Below are 12,091 nucleotides of genomic sequence, written 5' to 3' on the forward strand. Positions count from 1 at the left end.
GCGCGTCCTTGCCCAAGTTCGGCGCCAACACTCGAAAGTCATACTGATAACTCCCCTTTGGAGGGCTCAGCCTTGGTTCCCTGCTGTGATGCAACTGTCATGCGATTTTCCAGTGTTGCTTCCTGTGACAGTGGACCTTCTCACAGATCCAATGGCAGTTTTCACCCTTTACTCTTGCAGGGGTTGCTGTGTCTGATGGCCTGGTGTCTTTCAGGCTTCGATGGCAAGTGCCTGGAGTTTCAGACTTGGCACTGTTTTTCCTATCCCAGTCTTGTACTCCCTCCACTCATAAAATATATGAGCAAGCATGGAGGAAGTGGTTATGTTGGTGCGATTCAAGGAGTTTGGATCCCATGGGGTCAGAAATTAATGTAATAGCCAATTTTTTATCCGACCTGGGCTCTCAAGGTTTGGCATATAGGACAATAAATAATTGTCGTTCCGCCCTATCAGCCAGTCACCCTCACATTCAGGGTAAACCGGTTGGGGAACATCCCTTGATTTGCAAACTGCTTAGAGGTATTCGGATGGTAAAACCTCCTCAACCAAAATATCCATCCTTATGGGATGTTAATTTGGTTCTTCGTTTTCTTAGAAACTGGCCCGACAATGAAGGTCTGTCTCGTAAACAGTTATCTGCCAAATTGACTGTTCTGTTATGTTTACTGTCCTGTAGACGTGTCTCAGATATTAAAGCCTTGGATTTATCAGGTAGAGTATTTACCCCTGATGGAGTGTCGTTTTCTAATACTAGACGTACAAAAACCTCTTCAAGGTGTATTTCTTATCCTTCTTTTCCACACAATAAGAAGCTTTGTGTTGTTCAATGGCTAAAAGCCTATGAAGATTGTACTCGGAAATTCTGACAAGAGGTTTTTGGTCAATTGTTAATTTCTTTACAAAAGCCTTTTCGACCAGTCACGGCTGCTACTTTGGCTCGTTGGGTCAAATGGTTGTTAGGGCAAGCAGGTATTGATACAAGTATTTTTGGGGCTCACTCAGTGCGTGGAGCCATGGCTTCTAAAGCTTTTTCAACTGGAGCTCATTTAGAAGACATAATGGCTGCAGCGGATTGGTCAAATTATTCTACTTTCAAAGTTTTCTACCATAAACCTATTGTTGATGTGGTATCTAATGTGATAAATAGACTTTAAACTAACATAATCATAAGCCTCCGGTCCTGACATAGAATTAAAAGTTTTCTAGCTATCGCCTCAAGAATTTTAGATTCTATTAAGGACACGGAGGCGAGGATTATCCCACTGTTGTATATATTTTATTGCCATTTTGTTATGGATATTATATTGAATTGTTATCGCATAAAATGTGTATAAAATACCCACCCAAGGTATACCTCAATATTAGTTTTATTTTTCTCTTCTTCAGGAGCATCTAATACGACTTCGTGAATTCTTCCGGTGGATCACCGCATGTTTCAGTTCAAGTTTCCAACAAAAGTGGAATCGGTTCCAGAAGACAGGAGAGACTTTGGTTCCAAAGTTCTGCAAGTCTTAATGCATTTACGCGTTGGATTCACAAAGAAAGAGGAAGGACTGTAGCGTTCAGGCTATTTATGGACAGTGCAGAGCCACGATTGGTGGACTGGGGCTCATGGGAGTTGTAGTTTGAATTGTTTATACTTTTATTGGCTGCTGTGTTTGTCAGTAAAGTAAAGAGAATGTATAATCCTCGCCTCCGTGTCCTTAATAGAATCTAAAATTCTTGACGCGATAGCTAGAAAATTCTACAACCAGGGCCAGCTTTTGGGCGGTGCGAGCGGTGCGTCCCCATCGGGCGCTGACCTCAGGGGGCGCTGTGTTTACCAATAATATCAGAAACTTGCGATTTAAAGCACCTGCTGAAAGTATCTTGTGCGTTTAGCCTTCAAGAAACGAAATGTCAAGATGCCTCTTGTGATTAATGCTCCTGCTAGAGAGAGATGGGAGTTTTGACTAGTGGCAGCTTTGACTGAAGTAGCATAGAGGGTTAATATGCCTGCTGAAAAAAACAGAACTATGGGGCATATTTAAGAAAAGTGGCGCAGCACACTGCAGCGCCACTTTTCTTGCACCCCTTGGCGCCCCCTAACGCCACTATGTGTGCGTCATATTTAAAATACGGCACACTATGACGGTAGTTAGGGGACTCGCGTCAGAATTTTTTACGCCAGTCCGGCGCTTTGCAGGATTATGATGCTAATCTTGCAAAGCACCCAGAGGCCCATTGTAACCAATGGAAGCCTCCTTTTAATGCCTGCTCTGAGCAGACGTTAAAAGTGCTGGAAAAAAATGACGCAAAGACATCTGACAGATTTCTTTGTGTCATTTTTTTGCCTCCTCCCCTAACAGGGGGATGCCCCCCTTGCATACATTTTTTTTTTTATAAAGAAAATGTTTATTGATTTGCAAAAAAGAGTAAAACAATGATACAAACATATAGCTTAAGCGCCAACGGGCACCTAGCGACGGTCAATCCCACTGTCTCGGACAACATATTCGAAGCGCAGGTTATGCAACACCATGGTGGAGTACCCTATATGTGTCTTATTTCCGTTAGGGGTAGAGGGAGGGGGTTCATATTGGTCTCTCCTGGTGTAGTGTCATTCGGTAATGTATGGAGGATACCTGTTGCGGCCTCCCACTTCCCCCACACTCTATTATATTTGTTTGGGCATCCTCTAGCCTCATAGACCAGTTTCTCACGCTGCGTGTACCAGAAGAGAAAGATAAAAATAGAATAGAAGAAATATAAAACTGATATCGAGGTATACCTTGGATGGGTATTTTATACACATTTTATGCGATAACAATTCAATATAATATCCATAACAAAATGGCAATAAAATATATACAACGGTGGGATAATCCTCGCCTCTGTGTCCTTAATAGAATCTAAAAATGTTTGTACCAGTCCACCCCTCGTCTCCATTTAGTCAGTGTTGGTGCGCCTTGGGCTTTCCAGTCAGCCATTATATCCCTTTTGGCCACTAGGCATGCAACCCCTAGGAAGATTCGATCTGCCCTTCTCATTCCAGTGTCTCCCATAATCCCTAGCAGGAGAGGTAGTGGCACCGTTTCTATGTCTTCCTGTAAGACCTGGGAGATTTCTCGCGTGACCGCCCTCCAGTAAATTGCTATAATCGGGCATGTCCATACCATATGGAAAAAATCAGTTTCGGTATTCATACATCGGGGGCAATCAGCTGTGGATCGGAGACCTGCTCTGTACAATTTGGAGGGTGTAAGGTACGCAGTGTGAAGGTAATAGGTCTGAATTAGTCGGAACCGAGTTGCCATTGTAAGGGTTCGCGGAGCCATTAGTGCCTCGATCCAGTCCACCTCATCCAGGTGGCCCACCCATCCCTCCCATCCCTGACGGGGTCCCTCTAGGGAGCTAGCTGTGTTGGCAGTCAAGGAGCGATATATCTGGGAAATACCTCCCCTGCCTAGGTTCCCCATCAGTGCCTTTGCCTCCATAGGGCTATATTCGGGTACAGTACCTCCTGTCTGGATGTGTACAAGGAGGGGGTGGCGGAGTTAGAGATACTTATGGAATTGCGTCTTGTTTAATGAGAAGAGTTTCTGAAGATTCTCAAAGGGTCGTATGTGTGTCTTGTCCCAGACGTCTCCCAGAGTGGAAATACCTATGATATCCCATTTTTGAAATCCCTCGAGGCCTGCCACCTCCCGTAAGAGCTTTCGGTGCCATAGCGGGGTCTGCTGGCACCCGCCACTTTGACACCTTCTGGGCCTCCCGCCATCCCGTCAGTATCACCTTAGTCACATCTGGGATATCCCGGGAGATTGGGCCTCCATGCAGGGCATCAAGGATCCGTGGGTAGCTCAGCATCTGGAGCTCCAGTCGGTACACTGGGTCTGACCATCCACCCCCCATCCAATCATTGATCACGAGCACGTGCATCGCAAGGTGGTAGTAGTGAGTGTTGGACATTCCCAACCCCCCATCGTATACATCTCTCTGGCAGGTTTTGAGCGCCAATCGGGGACGGGTGCCGTTCCACATAAATTGGCGAGTTGTCGAGTCCATCTCTTTAAACCAACACATGGAGATGGGATGTGGGAAATTCTGTAGCAGGTAGAGGAGTCTGGGGAGGATCATCATCTTATAGAGTGCAATTCTTCCGAGCAGGTTAAGGGGGAGGGGTCTCCATCGCTGGAGGTCATTTTTGATTTTTCCAGTTAGTGGTGTGACATTGAGTTCCCACGCTAATTCAGGGAGCAGTGAAACGTGTATTTCCAGATATTTGAAGCTGTTTCTTCGCACCGGGATGTTTTGTTGCCAATCTATACAGTCCCTGGAATGGTGGAGAGGGATCAATAGAGATTTGTTGGGATTTAAAGTCAGCCCTGAGGCCTCCGAGAAGAGGCCCAGAATTTGTAGGACGCGGGGGCCACTCCTAGCTGGGTTAGAAATGTACAAAAGGATATCATCTGTGTGTAATGCCACACGGTCCTCTGGACAAGCAGGCTAAGCCCAACCCTCAATCAGAGGGTCCTCCCGTAGCAGCTTCGCCAGGAGCTCTATCATTAGCGCAAAGAGTAGAGGGGATAGTGGGCATCCTTGTCGGGTGCCGCGGCCAATGGGGAATGGGTCGGAGACCACTCCGTTCACCTGGACCCGGACCATCGGATTAGAGTAGAGTAGCTTCACCAAGCCCCGGAATCTGGGTCCGAGTCCGTTCTTTTTAAGGACGTGCTCGAGGTAGGACCAGTCTACTGTGTCAAAGGCTTTTTCAAAGTCAAGCAGAAGCAGCGCTAGGGGGGAGTGAGACAAAATCTTATGGTGAGCCAATGCTAGATGTAGCCGCCTGATGCAGTGCCTAGTGCTACGGGTAGGCACACATTGGTCGGGGTGTATCAGTGTGGGCATTACTTCTTTTATTCTGGAGGCGAGGATTGAAGCCAGCACTTTGATTTCGGTGTTCAGAAGTGAGATGGGCCGGTATGCCGAGCAATGTTGCGACGGGGGTTGGGTTTTAGGGATCACCACAATTGTGGCTTGGTCGATCCCAGGGGGGAAACGGCCCACCCGTTCAGCCTCTTCGTACATATTGAGCAGGTGGGGTCCGAGGATATCACTGCATTTACCGTATAATTCTGCAGAGAAGCCGTCCGGTCCTGGGGTCTTGCCCGCTGCCAGGCTGGAAATTGCACTGGCAATCTCCGTGAGGCTAATGGCTTCATCCAATCTGCTCCTGTCCGTTTGGGAAACACTGGAAAGAGTTATTTCATTTAGAAAGGGGGATTCTCTTTCAATAGCGGGTCGAGGGTGCTCAGCGTATAGGTACGTGTAGTAGGAGGCAAAGCTTTGTGCTATTTCAAAGGGTGTTTTCGAAAGGGAGCTGGATTTCTCCATGATTTCCGGTATAATTCTATTAGCTAGAGGGCGGGTGGCCAGCCAATGTAAAAGCTTCCCGTTCTTATCCCCCCAGCCATATACTCGGGCGGTTGAGGCTCTCCATATATGTTTTGCTGATTCTAGCACTAAGGGCCTGATTACAACTTTGGAGGAGGTGTTAATCCGTCCCAAAAGTGTAGGTAAAGTGACGGATATACCACCAGCCGTATTACGAGTCCATTATATCCTATGGAACTCGTAATACGGCTGGTGGTATATCCGTCACATTTGGGACGGATTAACACCTCCTCCAAAGTTGTAATCAGGCCCTAAGTGTTTAATTTCGTCTCTGATAATAGTGAGCTGCCTTAGATTAGAAGCTGATGCTGAGGTCGTTTGTTGGCGCTCCAGGTTTAATGCCCTGGCCTCCAACTCAGACACTCGTGAGTTTCGTGCCCATTCGCGTGAGTGAAGGAGATACTTGGCATGTCCTCTAATAGTGGCCTTGCAAGCGGCCCATAATGTACCCGGGGATCGGACCGATCCCAGGTTCAATTCGAAGTATTGAGCAAGATGGTCCCTAACCTCAAGAGTGTAGTCGTTGTCTTGCAGGTACCATGCGTTCAGGCGCCACACCGGGCGACCGGCGGGGTCTACTCCCCCCAGCCGGACACGCACCGGCACGTGGTCTGAAACCCCCCGAGGCAATATCTCCGCCCCTGTGACACTGGTAATGTCTAGAGCGGGCATAAATATAAGGTCAATTCTGGAGTGGGTCAAATGTGCAGCCGATGTATGTGTGTATTGACGCTTCCTGGGATGCCCAGTTCTCCATACCTCACATAGACCGAGACTCTCGGTCCAGCCTCTAAAACTCGAAGCCCGATTGGACCTGCTAACAGTGACGTCGCTGGATACATCTAGTCTGGGGTCGAGAACAGCATTAAAGTCCCCTCCCACTAGGGTGGTTCCCTGGGGGGGTCCCGCTACTACCTGACGGAGGGAAAGTAAGAAGGTATCAAGTCCTGTTGGAGGGGCATAAGCGTATACAAGGTTTAGCGGTGATCCGTGGAGTAGTCCTGTGACTATTACAAACCTGCCCTGTGGGTCGGATTGTGTGGCTGTAGTCACCATAGGCAGTGAACGATGGAGTAGAATGGCCACCCCTCTAGAGCCTCTAGAAAAGCCAGCGTGATAGACCCTGTCGTATCCCCCTCGCGCGAGCATGGGGCACTTGGTTCCAAGGAGTTGGGTTTCTTGTAGTAGGGCTATTGAGGGGGAATATCTGTGGAGAGTACTAAAGACTGCAGACCTCTTGATCTTATCTAAGAGGCCATTAACATTCCAGGAGATGATTTGTGTCAGTGCGGACCAGGCGTGGGTTTGCGTGGGTGTTATAGATTGTCGAGTGTCTGCCAGTGGACATAGGGCGACCGTTTGGAACTAAGCAACGAAACATTAGAACAACAGAAAACACTTATCAACATGTTACTGTCTAACCCATCTCAAACTTCTCACCCCCCAACCACCCCCCTCCCCATACTCCCACCCAGGAAGCATCTGTCGCCCAAATACCCAACCAGAACAGGACAGTCAGAAGGACTGTCATTGGGGTGGAGTGGTGGACCCCTCCTTTCAGCCGGATCATTTGCAATCAAAAGTACGAAGTCAGGCCATACATGGCAGATGTCAAGGAGACCTCGAGCCGCCGGTGGGGCTCCTCCAGGGGCCCGCGGGTGCGAATCAGGTGACTCTGGTCATCCCCCGCGCACCTCACGGGAGCCCCACGTTTCTCGTCAGCCAAGTGATGGGGATTGACTCAGGCGGTCACCATCCACGGCCCGCGCGGAGTCCCCCATCTCCGGGGATTTGACGGAGGCTCCCTGTCGTCTCTTTGTCTACAAGAATGTCTGGGTCTTTTCGCCTCCCTTTTCGGGATCTGGTGCGTCGCCGGCTCCTCCAGGGTCCCCCCAAGAGGGGGGGTCCATCGTGGGAAGGCTCCCCCGTCCGACCCAGGGGTCCTCTTCGAGCTCCAACACCCTCCTCGGTTAGCCAGTCCCACGCTTCCTCCGGAGATTCAAAGAAATGTGCTTTTCCGGCCATAAGGACCTTAAGCCGTGCAGGGAAAAGGAGCATGTAGGAGAGTTGCATTGCGTTAAGTTTTTGATTGACATGTTCATATGACCGACAGCGGGTTTGAACTTCATGGGTGTAGTATGGGAATATTAAGATATTATGATTTTCCCATGGAAGGTCGTCCGAACGTCTAGCCTCTTTAAGGATATTGTCACGATCTTTGAAATTGAGAAAGCGTGCAATCATCGGGCGCTTTGGGCCACCCGGCGGAGGGTGCACGGCCAGGGCTCTGTGGGCGCGTTCATTTCCGAACCAGGGCGAAAGAGTCTGTTCTGGGATCCAGGTCTTAATCCAACGCTCTAAAAATTCGGAGGTTTTGTCTTCCTCAACCCCTCCGGGAATCCGACAAAGCGCAGGTTGTTGCGTCGTGATCGATTTTCTGCATCCTCCGCTCGGCGGTGCAACTCGTATGTTCGAGTGCACAACTGGGCCACTTTGGTCCTGAGGTCGGCTAATTCGTCTTTGGTTTGGGAGACCCGGCCCTCCACTTCCGTGATTCAGCCCACTGCATTTCTGAGGTCTTGCCTAATGAGACCCATGTCCTCCCACACCTCTCCAATTCTGGTCTCCATGGCTGATTGTGATGCCTGGATCGCTTGGAGGATAGCACTCACTCCATCTAGTGCCGGGCCCCCACTATTTGCGCCTCCGTCCCCTCTTGGGCCTGCCGGTGTCGTGAACTGGTCGATCTGTTGCTGGGAAGCTGGAGGTTGTTTGTTCGCTCTATCTTTCCCCATCTCACTCCGGGGAGCTGGGATCAGCTTACGTAATTTTGAGGTGACCTTGTCTAGGCTCCGATGGCCGAAGCGCACCTGCACTCCCCGGGACCCGGAGCCTCTCAATCGGTCCTCACTCACCCGGGCCAGGTCACTGATCTCCTAAGCTGCCCCGTGGCACGATGGGAGCCCGGGGGGGGGTGGTCTCTCTCCATCAACCCATATTATGGCTGGGTCCCCGCCTGGGGCCCAGCCACAGCAGCAACCAGCGGTCGGCCCCTCCAGCTGGGGAACTCAGGGGCAGCCCGAACCAGCAGGCCCTCTTTTCCGCTTTTTTGTGTGGTTTTAAAAGTTGATTTTCTTTTCCTTTTGAGGTCTTCGCGTTCCTCTCCTCCGCCCGGGGGCCCCCACTCCTCACCAGGTGTGCCGATCCGCTCCCCTTCGCCGCGCCGTGGCCCACGCCGGAGCCACAGCGCCGATCATATCGGTCCGGGGACGCCCCCTCGGGGCCCTGTGGTCCTCAGCGCCCTGCATGCGTCTCGCGGGCCATCCACCCGACCGGGGCGCTGGGACCCAGCGGCCGCAGGCGTGCGCAGCCGCTCCGGCGCTTGATTCAGCCCGAGGAGTATTTTCCCTTGGTGCGGCTCACCTCTTTCTCCCGGCCCAGTCGACACGCAAGCCTGCGCGCTCCACGCGGTTGTCCCGCCGCACGGGTCAGTTCGAGGAGTCTTCTCCCTACTGCAGCCCACTTCTCACTCTCGGCCCGGCCGGCTCAGCCATCCGCATCCGGTACCTCCGAGCAGGGGCACGGAGGCGATTCGGGCCGCGGGGTGCCCCTTATGTCGGCCGATATCGCGCAGCCTCCTCAGCCCATGGGGGATCCGCTCCAGGCTGCAGCACCGGCTCCTCCCAGCCGTTCACAGCACTTCTTTTCAGGGGCGGCCGCGTCAAGGGCCAGCGGCTCGGCTCTAGCTCCGTCGGGGCGCCTCAGTCCTGGCCGCCATGTTGGATTTTGGCTGGCCGGGTTGCGGCAAGTGCCCGCGGCTCAGTCCCCGCCGCCACTCATATCGGAGGGATCCTAAGCATTCAGGGATCCCGTGGGGCCAGTTAGGCGACGCCATCAGTCAGTTGGTAACGGCTTCTTTGGGCGGATGATGGAGGGGTCCAGAGCACTCTCAGAGTGCGACCGCCATCTTGACTCCCGAAGCCACGCCCCCCCCTTGCATACATTGCGCCTGGCCCAGGCATAATGTAGCGCAAAGGGCTACAAAGTGAGGCAATGCATGCATTGCGCCTCTTTGTAAATATAGCACAGCATTTTTGGCCATCTAACGCCACATTAGTGTAAAACAAATGACACAAATGTGGCGTTAGAATGGCACTAGGGGCTCTTAAATATGCTCCTATGGCAGTGCTTAATTTGTGCTTGTTGTTTTTGGTGCAGAGCACCGGCACTTATTTCTGAGGGCCAGAGCTTATTTTTCTGGCTCAAGCATTTACTGCGTGAAAAAGACGCATATGGGAAAGACGGATGAAGAGAAAAATGAAAAAGCGTCACAATGGGAAAAAGAAGAAGTCCACAAGAGTGAGCTGAAGGGTCAGGGAGTGCCTGTAAATGGATTGAAGAGGCCCGAGATGGCTTCAGGATTATGCTGCCTCTGTATTCCATGTTCACACATTTAATTGCAGCCACCGCGTATTTAAGAGGAGAGCTTTGGACACTGGTACCTTTTTATTTACAAATTAAGCACTGCCATGTGGGGCATATTTGAAAAAAGTGTTGCTGCACCACTTTTCTTGCGCCCCTAGTGCTCCCCTAACACCACCACTGTATTTAAAATACGGCGCAACATGGCGGTAGTTAGGGGACTAGTGTCAGAATTTTTTACGCCAGTCCGGCGCTTTGCAGTATTAGCGTAAACATTTTTGATGCTAGTCCTGCAAAGCACCTAGAGGCCCATTGTAACCATAGAAGCCTCCTTTTAATGCCTGCTCTGAGCAGGCGTTAAAAGTGCTGGAAAAAAATGATGCAAAGAAATCTGTCAGATTTCTTACGCCATTTTTTGTGGCTCCCCTAACGGGGGAATGCCACCTTTGCATTCATTATGCTTGGCGCAGGTATAATGTAGCGCAAAGGGATACAAAGTGGCACAATACATGCATTGCACCACTTTGCAAATATGGCACAGCGTTTTTAGCCCTCTAACGCCACATTAGCATAAAAAACTACTCTACTGTGGCGTTAGAATGCAACTAGTGGCTCTTAAATATGTCCCTATATGGATTAGTAAAGCCAGCCTTTACAAGTGCTTTAAAACACATGAATGTATGGGAAAAGGGAGCGATGGAGAGATGAGGGGCACATTTGCTGGGTTGTAGTGTGTGAAACCGAGGAGGTCATGGGATGGTGCAGCACCACAATAAACTGTTGCACAGGGCACCACAAGTCCTAAAGCCGGCCCTGTCTATAACCTGGGAACATCACCAATCAGCACTACCCTGACTTATATCTTCAACACCTTCATCATGTCCACCACTTTTACAGATGAATAGAAACTTGCAGAAATCAACGCCCTCCCCTTCAAGAAGTCCACAACGGACCCAAATCAACTGAGCAACATTAAACCCATCTCCATACTCCTTTATCCAGCCAAAGTGATTCAGAAGGCCATCACAAGCAACTCACAGCCCACCTCGAGCTTCACCATCTTCTAGCTAACACACAATCATTATTCAGAAAGCACCAAAACAGCACTCATCACGGCCACAACAACCTTTGAAACATTCTAGACCACAGTTGCTTCATACTGCTCAACCTCTCTGCAGCCTTTGTCAACATCTCCCACAAAAGCCTCATCAGGAGACTCCACAAAACTGGCATACAAGGATACACTCTCAAATGGATCTGTTCTTTCCTCACAGGAAGAAGTTAAAGGGTCACGCTGTCAGCCTTCACATCAGAGACCAATAAACTGATACGCACAGTCTCAGCCCCACCCTTTTCACCATATACATGACACCTCACACCAACATCATCCGATCACAAGGCATCATCATCTCCTATGCCAATGACACCTTGCTCATTCTTTCTCTGACCGACAAGACAAACACCACCAGAACCAACTTCATCTACTGCATGACAATGGTAGCAGACTGGATGTGAATCAACTGGCTGAAGCTTAACTCCAACAAGACGGACGTACTTGTCTTTGGCAACAAGACCTCCCCATGAGATTCCACCTGGTGGCTGTCAGAGTTAGGACCAACACCCACACCCACAGACCACTCAAGAAATCCAGGGATCATCCTAGATAACAAGCTCAACATGACCGCTCAAGTAAACACAGTGCTCACCTTCTGCTATCACATTTTAAGCATGCTGTGAAAGACCTTCAGATGGCTGCCTCAGAACACCAGATGGCCATCACACAAGAACTCATCACCAACAGGCTGAACTACAGCAGCGCTCTCTTTTCCTGGATCTCCAAACAACTCCTACACAAACCCCAGACCATCCAGTACTCAGCTGCAAGACTCATACTCGACCTCTCACACCACACTCAAATCACACCGCACCTCAGGAAGCTTCACTGCCTCCCCGTTCATAAGTGCAGCCAATTCAAAATTCTCATGCAAAAATACAAAACCCTACACAACACGGTACCAGCATACCTGAACAGCGACACTTTCCCCAACCCACCACACAACTATGCTTTACCTCACTGTCACTTGCATACATTACCCGCACCAACAAAAAGAAAAAACTTGAGGTCATTCATCTCCCACATTGCACCCAAGACATGGAACAACCTCCCTCAACACATGAGAGCCTCCGCCTCACTTCTTGAACTCCGCAAGAAGCTGAGATCTGGCTCTGCATA

This window comes from Pleurodeles waltl, chromosome 1_1, assembly GCF_031143425.1.
Source record: "Pleurodeles waltl isolate 20211129_DDA chromosome 1_1, aPleWal1.hap1.20221129, whole genome shotgun sequence".
NCBI lineage: Eukaryota > Metazoa > Chordata > Amphibia > Caudata > Salamandridae > Pleurodeles > Pleurodeles waltl.